We start from the raw sequence: 17,904 nt of genomic DNA, 5'->3' as shown, positions 1-17,904 counted from the left end.
TCTCCTTACCTGTGTGATATCGTGAACCTAGAGGGCCAGGTATCTAGTGAACTTATGTTCTAACCCTGGTGTCCTCATAGATGCTAAACGGGGAAGCACCTCAAGAGCCTACCTTTAGTAGGGGCATGACTAGTGAGTGCAAGGACACAATGTACAGTATTAGACACATGCCTAAGTGACCACTTGTAAGAATGGCCACTGGGGATAAAAGAAGCAAATCTGATATCAGAATGGGCACGGCCCTAAGTAACAGGGATTAACCTGCTACCTGATATCAGGCCTAATGTCTAAGGTGCCCCCACAGGCCTAATGGCTGAAATATATCGGCCACAGACTATGCCTAATTGATTGTGCACAGCATAGCAATGCTGACTACACTGACAAGACTTACCCCGACATCTTCAGTCCGGACGGCTGCTTCCCGACGAGGATCCATGACGACTCTTCTGTGAACCGACTTCAAGCAATTTTGAAGAAGGAAGACACCAGCGGGACTTCATAACGTCTCTGACGCCACTCTTAAAGGGGTAATGTAAGTATGCGGCCATGTACAATGTAGTTTACAAAGGGTTCTACATTGTACATGGCTGCTTACTTACATTACCCCCTTAAGAGCGGCGTTAACAGCGTCGCCTATGTCAGCGACATCATGAAGTTGCGCCGCCATCTTCGGGATTGGTTGAAGTCAGTTCACAGAAGTTTCGTCATGGATCCTCGTCGGGAAGCAGCTGTCCGGACTGAAGATGTCGGGGTAAGTCTTGTCAGTGTAGTCCCCACCCCCTGCTAAAGATCTTCTGTCCAGAGCTCTTTGTCATTTTCTCTCTGTTGTAATGTACCTGAATATAAGTGGTTGTAAGGACAAGAGCAATGACGTGATGAGCTCTGGAATTCAAATGGCTGGAGGTGAGCCCTGATTGGCTCACTGTCCTGGCCACTGGGGAATGCAAAGCCGGGGAATGCTGATAAAAGAAAGAACTTACCTGTATCCTGACATCAGAGATCCCTGCGGGATACCTCTTCACAAATCAAAGGACAACTAACCCCCCCTGATCATTAGCTCAATGGGAGGATGAGATTGGACAATTAGATACAAAATAGTAAGAAGACTTACTAGAACAAGTCAATGAGTTGTAATTTCTTGCAAAAATAGCTGAATCAAGAAGGATCTATTTATAAGGCCTGATTAGCTTCAGCTAGGGTGTTTAGAATCCACCTGGCCTCTGAAGTACTCTATATCAGATGTTTTGTAGAGCATTGTAAATGTATTCATATGGTGAGGGTCTACTTCTCAATTAGCTGTTCCTATTCTAGAATTTATATATTACATTATTTTCCCATAATACTTTACCCTGGCTGAGCCTACTGTGCATAGCTAATGTCCTGCCCCTCATGAAAGCTCAGAGGATTCTTCTTTTGCAAATGTAATATCAGAAAAAAGTGAACTGGAAGTCAGTCATCTAACCCAACATTCTTCAATGGAAGAAAAGGCATATTACGTATTTATCATGTATAATATCAGGTGGACATTGTGAAGCATTTATAAAAATGGAGCTCATAAAAAAGGTTCATCACATGGCAAATAATGCAGTGTTTGCTCTAATTTTGTAAAATGAACTAGAAAGCGACAGCTAAAATCTGATTGTGTGCTATGGGTCACCATACCTTTTTTTTGGGGTACCAGTTTTCAAAATGTCTTTCTATGAGTTGTCAGTGTTCCATTTATGTAGCAGGGTGTGGCGTAAAGAAAAGAGCATTATATGCAACTATTTATAGCTCCTAGAAATGGTGTATGGATGACACCCATAAAGAGCAGAAATGTCTGAAAAAGAAATAGAAAAGAAAGCAAAGTAAGAGCCAGGAAATTACTCAAGGTGCAATTATGAATCAGTTTGTATTAAACTGCAGAAATATGTGGCATTGTACCAGCTACAAAACCTGTAGGCTCATTGGAAAATCTATCGTGGACTGGCCTAAAAGAATGGCAAAAAAATGAACAACCCAGCCCCCCCAAAAAAAAACTATTTCATTAATGTCAGCTGTTAATAATATAGGCATTAATGATAAAACATTAAAAATAGGAAAAGCATTTTTTATTTTTTTTCCCCATGAAATACATTTATTAGGATGTTATGAATGACTACTGTACATAAAATAAATTGTTACAGTTTCTCCTGACTGTAAATACATGTAATAGCATCCATACACAGACGCCATCACTAGTAATCGCCACTTAGACTAGACCTGTAGCTGGAGCAAAAGAGATAACCTGAAAAATAAGTACCCGAGAGATGCCCAGATCTTGAATCAGACACTGCTGTGTGTGCTTGCACTTCGCATGCTCTTACTGTACATTGACTATGGACAAACATCCCTTCCGCACCCCGTTCCCTCCATGAAATTATAGACTGTAGTAAGTCACCGTAGATGAATTGAACATGGCTGCGCTCTGTAGCGTATGAGCCGGTTCTGGGTATGCATAGATTAATTTTCTGGATTATACCCATAAAATCGCTGTTTATGTCTCTTGATGAATTAGGGCCACAGAGAGGGGAGCTTGGGGATTGCAGTGGGTGCAACAAAAAGTACCAGGGAACTGTATTGGGCAGTCAAGAATAACCAGACAGATTGTTACCAGGGGTGTCCTTTACTTGTTTATCTTAACAACGTCCTTTACTGTACATTGTTCTTTCCACCTTTTATTTACAGAACCTGTCACAAATGCTTTGTCTTCATATGCACATAAACTCTTCAAGGACATGAAACTGGAAGCATGAATCAAGCACTAGCTGGAAAATCACAGAACTACAAGTTGTCCAGTATTGGCTGAGACCCAGTGTACAATCTCTAAGTAAATAGCCAGTGGCTCTCCAAGCTTTCAGCTGTTCCTCATGATGACTGATTGGGCACTTTCCAGAAAACTGTATGCACACCATTCAATAATGTTTGACTTCACTGAGTGCATAGCCAGTCGCGCCTTGCAATTAATATATTTGTGTCAACACTCTTCATACAAGATTGATTATCACAACCCATAGTTTAAGAAAAATAAATTCTGTCACAAGCACAGCTGATTAGTCCATTTAGGTCGCTGATTTCTGAAGCGTTCATTACAAGCAGTCACTGCTAGCAAGGAACCAATATTAAAAATGCATTATGTGCAGAATGCCAACAATTAGTGCATAGCATGAAATACTACAGCGCATTGCACAAACACAATGTGTCAGCAGGTTCCAATTAGTTTACACACTGGGAGGAGCTATCATTTTAAATACTTCTGTTAACACAATGGACTAAATATTTACTACAGATTAATTCACTGTGACTTTATATACAAATGATGTCAGCGTTTTATATCATTACCGCCGCATATGTCAAGTTCTAGCACAAAACATAATAAATCTTTTCACAATAAATGACTGATTTGTCAGAAGCTTATATGCACCTGCCTATTGCCATGCCACGTGACATGATGTACACATTTGTAGTAAATGATGGTTACGAATCCATCTATTGAAATACATATATGTTGTACTTGGAACACGCATGCTGTATTTATTTTTTTATTGATCTTTATAGGCTTTTTTAGATTTACAATAATTCATTTTTTATGTCACTTTTAGCTTTTTCTGATCATGGTGGGGTTTTTATATAATTTAAAATTTTGGGGAGTAGCAACATCTCCTGCAGTATAGCAGCTTCTTGTCATTATACATAATTTTATTAGCGCCTGTTGCCACATTTTTTCCTGCTGTGAACACACACTCTCATGCCTCAATGGATGCAAGTTATCATTAGGATGCTGAAAGATGCAATTGGTGATCACTTATCTCGGCTTGTACTGCTTACCTGCCATTATTCCTTAATTATCTGTTTCCTATCCAGCTACAATATATCACACCATCTATCATATCCCCTCCCTACATTGGAAGATTACACGAGTTACACTTTGTCTGCAAGATTGATGAGTTTTCCAGTTGAACACCCATGATGTGGTTGCAGCAGGGACTGTAGATCAAAGTTTGTGGTGGGTCCTACTGGCAGAGACCTACTTTGCAATTTAAGAATGTTGAGAGATATGTGGTAACTACCATTTTTTGTGATGACAATTTTATCTGCTCATATTTAAACATTATGAGAAAACTGCAAAATGTACAAGATCTAAAAAGAAACATATAAATGAGCATCAATATTGATGAGCAAAATGTTCAAAATTGTTCCACGAAAGATATGTCACATTTCGCCCTTTGACAAATTTTGCATGTGCTGCCGGTATTATTTGACCATAAGTGTTCCCAGTCCTACGTCAACCACACCATACAGCAGAATGAATTTACCAACGTCTTTCCCAGCTCCACATAGACTACATATTCTGCGAAATGCATAGTTCCAAATACAGGGCCTGATTCATTAAGGATCTTAAATGAAGAGGTATCTTATTTCAGTCTCCTGGACAAAACCATGTTACAATGCAAGGGGTGCAAATTAGTATTCTGTTTTGCACATAAATTAAATACTGACTGCTTTTTCATGTAGCACACAAATACTTGATAGCTTATTTGTACACTGAAATTTAAAGTTGATATTTGTGTGCTACATGAAAAAACAGTCCGTATTTAACTTATGTGCAAAACAGAATACTAGTTTTCACCCCTTGCATTGTAACATGGTTTTGTCCAAGAGACTGAAATAAGATACCTCTTCATTTAAGATCCTTAATGAATCAGGCCCACAATGCGGAATGGCATTCTGTGATTTGCACGTCTGGAAAATGGCATGTACAGCTGCAAATCTTGATTTACATGAAACTGCATGGCAATTCTACTTATCTTTACTTATATGCTTTGGCCTAAGACTTTGCCTGCTTAATTTTATTACTGCAGAAACCATAAACACACTTGCACAGTAAATGTTTCCTATGAATATGTTTCATGAGTAACCACATCCTGACCAATAACCACTGTTTGCTACTACAAACATATAGTAATGAAAGTAATTGTGTATTAAATAGTTGACATAATTAAAATATAATTTTTAAGTATGTTATGCATATTTGAATTCTGTTAGATGTTGCCGTGTAGATAATTTTGTAAATTGTTTTTTTAATGTTTAATTTCACATTGAATCTTTTATTGGTTCTCAAGAAAATAGTCATTCAGCATTTCTGATTACTTTTGCCATGTAATGTGAGGCACCATAGATGATGAATCACATAATATAAATTTTTGTCTTTTTCTACTTTTCTGCTGGTCTGTCAAATGTTGTTTAGGACATGCCTGGAGTCTAATCCATACACACATATTTTCCCCATTAGTAGAAACAAAAGTAAAGTATGGATGAAACAAAACAGGAATCCACAGGACACATGATAAAAGAAAACCTCTTTCAAACTATAGATGTATGTATATAAGGTAGGAAACATGGGGATATTCAACACAAGTATAATACTTCCGATTACCTTGGCAAGGGCATTCTGGAATGGTCATGTTACTACAGAAATAAATTATGGCCAAACCAGGGGTGGATCTAGAATGTGATTGTACTGGGGCGATTTAGCCACGCCCCCTTTTTGACGGCTTAGGCTGCCGGCGGCTGCACACTAAGTGCAGGTCCGTTCGGCAGAGACAGGCAGGGAGAGTGTGCTGTCCGGTCGCTCTGATTGTGTTTTAAACACAATCAGAGCAGCAGGCCAGCACACTCTCCCTTTTCACTCAATTATCGTGGCAATCACACGGTAAACGACTATTAGGTCCGATATCGTATCATGTTTTATCGTACCAAAGCACATCATATCATTTTAATTTGAGTTTATAAATTGACTAAAAAAATCACTATCAACTAGGGAATGATGTCTGGGAAATTCTAAAGTGTGTAGGCACTCATGACCAGCAGTGTAGGCAGATATGCATAGAATTTACAATCTTTTCCGAAGATGGTTATGACAGATGAAGAGCACTGATCAGTAAATTATGTAGGTGTGTACACTGGAATCGGCATGCTCATCTGGACTTCCAGTTGTTGATAAAATTGTTACAGATATCTCATGAGAAATTTTCTGTAGTGTGTACCCAGCTTTATTAACGGTATATACTGTCTGATTTGTGGCCAGAAAATAAACTTAAAAGTTTAGAGAGCTTTCGACTCAGAGGTGTACAGTAAGAAGTTAGGGACAGGGAACACAGAAAATTGATTGTTTTAGTATGTTGATATAATAATAAGTAAGTTTAATATTCCTTCAGGTAGAAAGACTACAGCTGACCATAGTAAGCAAGTGCACCTAGATATCCACCACGGAGCATGACGGTGTTTTGCGGAAGGGCAGAAGCATGCGCTAGTGCCAACTTTTAGCTCTAGTCCAAGTAAGCGATCTAATATGTGCCACCCCCAGAGGAAGAATGACCAGCCTCCTCAGTTTAAATTTGCCCAAATAAATTCATTTGTTAAATATAATTGTAATATCTCTTCTCACAAAACAAAATTAGTTTTTTGCATGTGGATATAACAGGCGTGATCCACCCAGCTCCTCCCATCTAAATGATGCACTCCTGCTGATGCTGTTATTTTTATATGCAAACTGCTATTAGACATTGCGCTACCCATAATGGCTCACTCTGAATCCTTTATCCCGACTGTCACTAAGCAGCTGGGTCGCTACCTTCTCGGTCTGCTTGTTGGTCAGTCACTGAGCTGCTCGCGAAGGATCACACAGGTTGTTTTCCCAACTGTTGGTTGTTGAGCAGCTGGGATGTAGTCTGGCTTATTGCCACTTCAGACCTGGCTAGTTGCCTAACAGCCGGGATGATGTGATTTAGGGGTTGCACCTATGACTGTAAGGGGGGGGGGGGTGCTCACTCTCAGGGAAGCATTGTGGTTGGTCCTCATCAGTTTAAAATGCAGGGAGGGCTTAGCCCCATACTGGTTACAGCATTTTTGCCATTATGTTTAGCCTGCTGTGTTGTTGATATCATATTCTGTTGGATTACCTGTTGCATGATCCTGCTTGTTACTGGATATTCCTTGTCTGCAGCCTATCTTGACCCTTGCCCTTGTTCTCTGGACCTTCCTAGCTCACTACCCACACTGACCTTCTGGCTTGACCTTGATCTTTCTGTTTGCTGCCTGCCCTTGACCATTTGTATTGGTACTGGTTATTCTGTGTATACTGTATGGTGTACTACTATGCCCAGCCTCCATAATCCATCGCTACCTGGTTTCTAAGATAAGCTCTTACTACACTGAGTATAAAACCTGGGGGCATCCTGGTATCTGTGACAATATCGCTCACTATGTGAAAGGTGGCTTGATATAGCTGAAGACCTCTAACTGCATTGCTCTAAGAATTTCCAGTGGGAGCTGTAACACAAACTTCATACGCACAAAATTAAACACATTTGTTCTAAAAGGGCACATGACAAAACAAAACATCATTTGCACTACAGACCTGTAATTTGGTGCTGTCAGAATCCTTATTACTCCTTTTAGCAACATAGTATCAGTACATGATGATATGTGGGTGTGTTCTTTCCTTGGCATATCTGGATCCACATCTATGGCCAGATTGATGATACTAGTTGTGTGGTGAAGTGGGAAATTAAATATGTCATATTGCTTTTTAAACTGAGCAGGCAGCTTATCAGGTAAATAATTACTATTAGGTGCACATGATTCTGGAATGTTAGGATACAGTTCGGAAATATTGGACTGTACTATTCACCTTCTAGAAAGTCTAGCAACAAATAAATACTCTAGGCTTCACTTTATTATTCACCTCAACATTAATTCAATGACACCCAAGTTTAATAATTAGGCCTCCATCCCCCAGCTGGCCACAACATTAAATTAATAGTATTTAAGTATACTATATAGGCCCCTCAACCAGCTGTGACACTAATATCAAATATACTAAATAGGCCTTTTTCCGCTAGAGATGCTCACTGACCCCCGTTAAGTGGTTTTGGTTTTGGATCTGGATTAGCTCCGTGCTTTGGTTTTGGTTTTGGATCTGTAGTTTTTTAAACAAATTGCTAAAATATGCTAAATTCACAACTTTTTTTTGATCCTACATTATTATTAACCTCACTAACACTAATCTAAAGTCATTTGCAGTCAATTTTGACCACCTTACAGGTCACAATATTATTTTGATACACTTTAAAACAAAGATTGCAGCAGTTCTTGCCAGTGATAACAAAAAGGCCATTGTCATGCCTGGGCATAAGACCAAAAATCCACCTCTTATGTGTGGAATTATTTTTACACAAATCCTGACAACAGTTGTCTAGCCATTTGTAACGTTTTTAAAGCCACACTCAGTAGAGTTCATGGAAAGCTGTTGGGAAAATCAGAAACTTATGTTAAAAAATAACAACAAGCAGTCCAGCATCATCTACCTCCCTTCTCTTATCTAGATCCCAGCACCTGCAATCTATACCCCCAACACCTTCATCATCAATATCCTCACAAGTGATGGGAGTTAGTCCTGCATCCAAGTTGCTAAGGCAAGATGACTCCTCCACTAACCATGATTCCTCTGAAGAATTATTGAGCATTAGTCCTGCTGCTGCTGGGGGTGGATCTTCAACCCAGAAGAATACTACTACTAGTTTACAACAATTGACTGTTAAACAATCCTTTGCTAGAGGAAGAAAGTAAGAAAGCTGTCACCCAGTCGCAAAGTGGATATAGACGCCAATGGGACTATGCTAGTATTAGATCTTCTGTCCCTATTAACAATTTCTGTCATGACACCATTTTACTAGAAAAGCTATTCCTCACCTCTACCAGAAGGTTTGTAAAAATGTAATTATTGCGATACATAATGCCATTCTACCCACAGTACCCTTGACCATAGATATGCGGAACTGGGCAAACTAAAGAATATATGACTGTGACAGCCCACTGGGTTGGTGATCCGCCTTCACCAGCAGGAACAGCAGCAGCATGTACCCAAATACGTCACATTTTTCAGAAGTAGGCTACTCTGTGTATCAGCGGCTTCACTAATAGGCATACAGCTGACAATCTGTTACAAAAAGGAAGGGATGTCATTGCAACATGGAAAATCCTGCTTGGACTCTCCTGAGGATATGTGATTTCTGATAACGCCACCAATATTGTTAGAGCATTACAGCGGGAAGGGGGGGGGGAATTCCATCACATTTCTTGTTTTGCTCACACAATCAACTTGGTATTACAGAACTATTAAAAAATGACAGTGACGTGCAGGAGATGCTGTCTGTGTCCTGAAATATTTAGGGTCTTTTTCGGGACTCTGCAAAGGCATGTAGGAGAATGCAGCAGCTGCAAAAGACTAGAATTTGAGGGGAATGTACTTTAGTCCAGCGAAGTAGTCACCTGTGAAGAGAGTGCAGACATGGTTAGCTTGAGTCAAGGGATTGCCTTAATTATACTTTTTGAGACGCAACTGGAGAAATTGAAGGATGAAATAAAACTAAGCAAATCCGCTAACTATATTGTAATTGTAGATCTAGGACTTAATTTGCTTCGCCAGGATCCAAGAGCTATCAACATCTTTTAATGATGTCTCCTTCTTCAGTTTCTCTGGCAACTGCTTCTCGGAAAAAACGTAGCTTTCCCAAGACACCCAGTGGAAATGCAGATGAGTCAGCAAAACATTTTGACATTTGCTCTGCTCTAAAAGAATTGCCCAAAAATCGTGACAGCTGTGCCATAAAATGAACTACAAATTCCATGAGGAAGGCCATTATGGGCAATTACATCAAAGTACACAGACTTCTGTGATGGTGGATTCCAGTGGGGATGAATTTGTATTGTTTGAGGAAGATGTACACAATGATGAGAGTGAATATGATGACAGTGTAGAGTGCAGGTGCTGAAATCTAGCTGAAGAAGGGAGCTACCTGATGCTGGTATGCCTGCTAATATTTTGGGTAGAATGGTATCTTGGCAATTGTATGTTTTTCTACAGTAAACTTTCAGCTTTTTCAGAGAGCTTTTTTTTTCTTTAAAAAGGTAAAAGCTTTTTATTTACATTTTTGTTTCCCTGACTTAAAACCACTATGCACTTGAACATAGGCTATAGCATATGAGGTAGAGGGATTAGTATTATCATGACTGAGACTGGAGAGTTACAACAACAATGTCACCCCTCCTGTTTCTGTATGATTTATGGCACAATACAATGTCACTGGAGACTTTGAAGAACACTGACAGCCCTATTATTACAATTTCTGTTTCAGCACTGAACCCTGCCACCTCTCTTGTTTCTGAGTGAGCTATGGTACAGTAAAATGTAACTGCAGATTTAGACCAATCCAGCCAGCCCTCCTATTTGTATTTCAGTAATGACTCTTAGCAATGGAGCACTCCTCTTTGTCTGTTACCTATATAATGCAGTAGAATGTGCCTGCAAATTCAGAAAAAAAAGCCTGCAAGGACTTGTATATTTGTATTTCAGCAATGACAATTAGCAACTTAGCTCTTGTCTTTGGATGTATATAACACCCTACACTTTTTGGTGTAAATTCAGAAAAAAAGACTGCAAGGACTAGTATATTATATTTGTATTTAAGCAATGACAAATTCAGCAATGAAGCTCTTGTCTTTGGGTGTATATAACACCCTACACTCTTTGGTGCAAATTTAGAAAAAAAGCCTGCAAGGTCTTGTACATTTGGATTTCAGCAATGACAATTAGCTGAATAGAGCTTTGTTGAACTCTGCTACCACCCTCCTCTTTCACTTCTGTAAGTTTGTCTGCCCAACTGCTCTACACTCTATTCTACCCCTTCTGTATCCATCTCTCAAATGTCGCTAGATCCCCGTGGAGGGCGGTATTTATAGATTCCAAAACTCGCGAGATCCGACAATGTCACAATGACGTTTTCCCTCGTTTTGGAATACGAAAAAGTGCGAATGTACCGAGCTGACTCGGCTTGTTACTCAGATCCCCTAAGTTCGGGTGGGCTCGGTTTTCGGGAAACTGAGCCTGCCCATCTCTAATTTTCACCCTTCAGGCCCCAACATCAAATAAATAGCATACACATTTAATACAAAGATCCTATATTGCAGTAATAGTTCATAAAATATATTAAGAGCCCCCAAGATAAAACGTTACATTATTAGCCCCAACATAAAACTAACCTGACTAGTCCCCACATAACATTAACCTCCCCGCACACAAAAAAAGCAATACTGTTATTACAGCAGTGAATAGAATAAAAACTATTTATGGCTCCAAAATTCACTTTGTTTATACTTGCATTGTCGTTTCTGCAAGTGCTCAAAGTAATCTGCCAAAAAAGTTGATGCTGCATTAAAAATAGACCTGGGTGTGTATGAAACAGGAACTTGGACATGTGCTTTAAAAACAAACTTGTCTTTGATTATAATAAAACATTTTTCGTTGTTGTGACGAAACGAGTGTGATAGCACTAACCATTCTGTTTCTCGTTTCTCACATAATGTGGATTATAATGTATGACAATAAATTTACTGTTGTACTTTTCTAACTGCATTTGCCTGAGTGACTATACGAATCCTAGAAGGTACTGGGTAGACTTCCCTGGAATAGGAAGGCACCCGTCGGTGGCCAGCCAGCGTGATGTGGGTAGCATTGAGCCAGATAAACCCGGTATCTTCACACTTGTAATCTAAACACTATATATGAATTCCTCACTATTTTTCCATTAAAAAGGACCCACCAGGCCTGTAATTGTAATAAAGTTCTCGCTCAAGAATAAACCTTATTAACTTGCCCTATATACAACAGAAATTAACCTCTTAACCTACCTAGGGCCAATTGATGAAAATCATCATCACTCTTCAGTTGAAGTAATCCAAAGCAAATCACAATTTAAACCTTAGAAATAGAAAAATATTTTAAATACAGAAATAACTTGTCTAAAAATCTAATTCTAGATCCCACATAACACATGATCAGAAAAATTTCCAGTACTCTCCTTGGTAATGATTTAAGTAGGTGACTGGTAATTGTGGTTTACATTTATAGAGAAGTAATAGATGGTGAGGAGGATGCCGATAGATGAATAGATGGTGAGGAGGCTGAGGATAGATGATTAGATGGTGGGGAGGTTGGGGATAGATGATTAGATGGTGTGGAGGGTGGGGATAGATGAATATATGGTGAAGAGGGTGGGGACAGATAAACAGATGGTAAGGAGGGTGAGGATAGATGAATAGATGCTGGAGAGGGTTCGGGTAGATGAATAAATGGTGAGGAGGGAGAGTATAGATGAATAGATGGTGGGGAGGGAGAGTATAGATGAATAGATGGTGGGGAGGGAGAGTATAGATGAATAGATGGTGAGGAGGGAGAGTATAGATGAATAGATGGTGGGGAGGGTGGGGACAGATGAATATATGGTGAGGATGGTGAGGATAGATGAATAGATGGTGAGGAGGGCGAGGATAGATGAATAGATGGTGAGGAGTGTGAGGATAGATGAATAGATGGTGGGGAGGGAGAGGATAGATGAATAGATGGTGAGGAGGGCGGGGATAGATGAACAGATGGTGAGGAGGGTGAGGATAGATGAATAGATGGTGAGGAGGGTGAGGATAGATGAATAGATGGTGGGGAGTGTTCGGATAGATGAATAGATGGTGGGGAGGGAGAGGATAGATGAATAGATGGTGAGGAGGGCGGGGATAGATGAACAGATGGTGAGGAGGGTGAGGATAGATAAATAGATGGTGAGGAGGGTGAGGATAGATGAATAGATGATGAGGAGTGTGGGGATAGATGAATAGATGGTAGGTAGGGTTCGGATAGATGAATAGATGGTGGGGAGGGAGAGGATAGATGAATAGATGGTGAGGAGAGCGGGGATAGATGAAATGAATAGATGTTGAAAAGGGAGGGAATAGATGAATAGATGGTGAGGAGGATGCGGATACATGAAGAGATGATGAGGGAGAGCCGGATAGATGAATAGATAGTGGGGAGGGGAGGGATTGATGAATTTATTATGGGGATAGATAAATAAATGGTTGGGAGGGGAGGGATAGATGAATACATGTTTTATAGGGGGAAGGGATAGAAGAATAGATGATGGGGAGGGGATGAATAGACGATGGGAAGGGTGGTTTAGAAGAAGTAAACTATTTCTGTGAATAAAGGAAAATGCTGGTTCCCTCATTGAGTTGACTTAGATGATTAGTAAGAGGGGTAAATACATTTTACTGTGATAGAGTGCAGAACAACTGTATTGATAAAACCCTGGGTTGAGCTTACAAATCTTCCTCTACCCCCTGCACAATGTTGTATGCACTCAACAACCATCATGCCACTGAGCACATCAAGAAACCAGGAAAAATGGTTTAATATCTGTGAAATGTAAAATGAGGAATAATTGTAAAAACACCCACAAAGGAATAAATTATTTTATCAAACAATTTGCTTCACTGTGTTGTATATATTTTATATACTTTAATTTGCAACGTTTGTATGATTGAAAAGTAAATTACTAGTTTGTACTGGATGCTTGTTGCATTGTATATGAACAAATTTGTGGTGTAAAATGCAGGGCAATGTATTGTTAGGCAAATTGGCCGAATAAGTAAACATTAGAGAATGAGGAAACAGTAAAAAAAAAAAGTGTAATTTTGTGTAAAAATCAGGGAATGTATATGGGGGTTTGACTATATTCCATAACATTATTTGATGAAATGACAATGAATACAAAAATTCTCTCTTTCAAAAGTACTACTCATGCATTTTATATGAAATAATGAACTCCTTGCATTTGCTTTTAAGCGGTTGTGGAAATCCTCTGTGACTTCCAATATTTTTATATTGGAGCCATGATTCCATATTTACATATTTCAAGGGGCAAATTTGTGTTTTGGTGGAAATAATGTAAGTGCTCACAGAATTGTTACCACGGCTGCACGACGCTCACTAATTTGTGCTTTTTGTTATTATATTACTGCACACTATAGCCCAGAGAACTGCTGTTATCTGCAGAGTGAGGTGAAGCAGCAGTTCCTCTTTATCTGACAGCAGCCTGTACTGTTGCCCTTTCTCTCCCCAGACTCTTCTCACATCCCCTTCCCCCTTCAGTCTTCCACATTATAGATGACAGCGCAGACAGCCTGAGGGAGGAATAAGATAAGTATGACCTATCTATACAACAGTTTCCTAAGTTTACTTTAGTGAGTTATGGCTTACGCACCGACATGTCCAGGAAATGCTAGGCTACGTAGAAAATGGAGATTGTAGTGCCAACGTCAGAACTAGAGATGTTCACTGACCACCGTGTGTTGGTTTTGGTTTTAGACAAAACCACCCTCGCATGTTTTGGTTTTGGATCCCTATTTTTTTTCTAAAATCCCTATTTTTTTCTGCTAAAATCACATAAATTTGGCTCTTTTTTTGTTCCTACATTATTATTAACCTCAATAACATTAATTTCCAGTCATTTCCAGTCAATTTTTGTCAAGTGACAAGAACATTGCTACCCCTCCTGTTTCTGTATGAGCAATGGCACTGAGCAATGTCACTGGAGACTGGAGAGTGACAAGAACACTGCTACCCCTCCTGTTTCTGTATGAGCAATGGCACTGAGCAATTTCACTAGAGACTGAAAAGTGACAAGAACACTGCTACCCCTCCTGTTTCTGTATGAGCAATGGCACTGAGCAATGTCACTGGAGACTGGAAAGTGACAAGAACACTGCTACCCCTCCTGTTTCTGTATGAGCAATGGCACTGAGCAATGTCACTGGAGACTGGAGAGTGACAAAAACACTGCTACCCCTAATGTTACTGTATGAGCAATGGCACTGAGCAATGTCACTGGAGACTGGAAAGTGACAAGAACACTGCTACCCCTCCTGTTTCTGTATGAGCAATGGCACTGAGCAATGTCACTGGAGACTGGAGAGTGACAAGAACACTGCTACCCCTGTTTCTGTGTGAGCAATGGCGCAGGATCTCCTGGGGAGGGAGGTACTTATGGAATCCAAAACCAGCAAGATAATGTTTTGCCTCAATTCAGATCCAAGGACGCATGAAAGTACCGAGCCGGCTCCTGAGCCTACTTGGATCCCCTAAGTTAGAGTGGGTTTGGTTTTCAGAAAACCGAGCCCAAGCATCTCTAGTCAGAACGTTACCCTGACCTGTGTTCACCAGAAACACTGTAGTAGTATTCCTCAAAACTAGGGCTATCTTATTTTTACATTAGTAACATACATTACATAACAAGGAACTTGCAAATGTCTCCAAAAGGAAGAGTTTATAATTTTCTCAAGAGACAAAGGCAAAATAATTATATCCAAAAGTACACATTGTGTTTGTTTTCTTTTTTCTTTATACGTTATAACCCCCTCAACAACTATTATTATTCAGGTCATAGTCATTCAACATTTTTTTTCTTAAAACATAGTGAATTTTTAACCACACTGTCGTGGGTTAAAACATCTGTGTTTCTCTCTTCTAGCCCGAAACTTGATTTTTCCAAGCACTGCCCTCTTCTGAAGATTGGGAGACAGTGATATCCAAAGTCAAATGTGTTTGAATACCAATGTAATCCATAATTAGTGTACATTTCATGTTTACAAAAACTCTCTTATTACAAAAAAATAGGTATTTTCCTGATTTCATCCAAACAGCTTTGTCCAAAAACCTCTCCCAAGGTGAATGAAGCCTACTTAATTCTGAATAAATAATTTGGCAGTACGCCTTCCCCCCAAAAAATCCTCAACCAGCCCCAGTGCCAGACAGCCTGGTTATACTATACAAGGGAAACCCTGAGCGTGGGTTCTAATTCTGTGGGAAGGATGGTTGAAAAAACTCGACATCCCATCCCAGAGACTACCAGCCTTGTCCTGAAAATCACTAGTACTTTTCTTGTTCACACCGGGCTGTGGGATAACAAAAGTTTGGGACCCCCAGAGCGCCACATCAGTTATCTCATTACAACGGCCCAGGGTCAATAAGGTCCCTGCCCACAATACCAAAAGTGTAGAAATAAGTAAATAAAACACAGACACATATATTAATATAAAGTTTAATTGACTAAAACACTCTGCGATCCCTAATTCACCACTTTACTATGAAATAACATCTTCTTTTTTTAGTTCCATAACAGTGGGAAATTCTTCTGTCTTTGAAATCAAATTAGAAAATTCTCTGTCTATGTATACAATTTTGACCCCCCCACTCCCCCATAAAAGCCAACACAGAAGTTTTCCCATGCTGGCTGCTTGTAACTAACTACCAGATAAGAGAGATCAGGTTGGCAGCATGGTAGCACAGAGGTTAACATTGCTGCCTCTGGGGTTATGAGTTCAATTGCAACCATGTCCCTATCTGTGTCTAGTTTTTATGTTCTCCCCATGTGTGTGTGGGTTTCCCCCAGGTGCTCTAATTTCCTTCCACACAGTCCAAAAACGTACTGCTAGGTTAATTGGATTCTGACAAAAATGGACCTGCGTGTGTGATAGGGAATGTAGACTGTAAGATCCAATTGGGCAGGGAGTGATTCCAAGATGCCTGTCTCACTCTGCAACAGTGTAAAGTGCTTTGAGTCCTACTGTGAGAAAATCACTTTATAAATAAATACTATTACTATTCAGGTCACAGTCATTCAGCAGCAGGAACCTCTATTGGGGAACTACATGCTGGAACATGTATTTTTATTATTATTAATAAAGAGGTCCGCAGCGCCGTACATGACATATACAGAAAGCAGTGATCCATAACACATTACATGATACATGAAGAACAAAATACAAAGACCAGACATTATGAATGAACAAATATACAGATAAGACATTAATGCAGATCCAATTATTTACGGGACAGTGAGTGAGAGTGATGGTAGTGACTAGCGTGAAGTAGGCCTGAGCTTAAGAAAACAGGGCTTGGGAAGCAGACCAAGAGTTACAGAGGATGGTGGAATAGTAGAAGGAGAGCTTACATTCTTTCTACAATAAATGGAAGTAATTCCAAGCAAACACAGTTGTGGTTTCAGCAGCTGAGTATCCACTTCTCAGCACACCAAATTAGTAGCTCCGCTTTCATTTCTGTTGCTATTCGTGTGTTTATATGGTCAAACAGGGCAATATGAAACGTCTATTATAACTGTTACCAGGGCAGCCCAGAGGAAGGGGGAGTGGGTACTAATTAACCGCGCCCGGGCCCTAGCGCCGACGATTTTTTTTTTCAAAACTATTTTTTGGGGGGGGGTTTTGGTTCATTGGTGGGGAGAGCAGGGTAGTTAAAAAAATAAATAAACATACTCACTTGATCGCAGCGCCGGCGTCCCTCCTCTCTGTTCCTCTCTGCTCCATTCTGACTGAGTGCCGGGTGGGACGTCATCATGTCACGCCCAGCATTCAGACAGTCTGAATGGAGCAGAGAGGAGCAGAGAAGACCAAGAAAGAAGAGAGAAGAAAAGGAAAATGTAAGTAAAGTGAGGAAAATGGAGGGGGGGTGGGGCATGACACAAAGAGGATAAAAAACGAGGGTGGGCAGCATGACACAGAGGGGTTAAAAAATGGGGGGGGGGGGTGGCACAAAGGGGTTAGAAAATGGGGGGGCCTGGCACAGAGGGGTTAAAAAACGGTGCAGCATGGCACAGTGGGGATAAAAAACAGGGGGGAGCATGTCACAGTGGGGTTAAAAAACAGGAGGGCAGCATGGCATAGTGGGGTTTAAAAATGGGGCAGCATGGCACAGTGGGGTTAAAAAAACAGGGGGGCAGCATGGCACAGTGGGGTTAAAAAACGGGGGGCAGCATGGCACAGTGCGGTTAAAAAACAGGGGGGAGGATGTCACAGTGGAGTTAAAAAACAGGGGGGCAGCATGGCACAGTGGGATTGAAAAGGGGGGGGAGAAGCATAGTATAGTGTGATGAAGGGGAGCCAGGTGAAGGGGGCAAAAGCAGCATGGAGGGCGCA

The sequence above is a fragment of the Mixophyes fleayi genome, chromosome 5 (assembly GCF_038048845.1).
Source record: "Mixophyes fleayi isolate aMixFle1 chromosome 5, aMixFle1.hap1, whole genome shotgun sequence".
Lineage (NCBI taxonomy): Eukaryota > Metazoa > Chordata > Amphibia > Anura > Limnodynastidae > Mixophyes > Mixophyes fleayi.
This window is presented reverse-complemented; position numbering follows the sequence as displayed.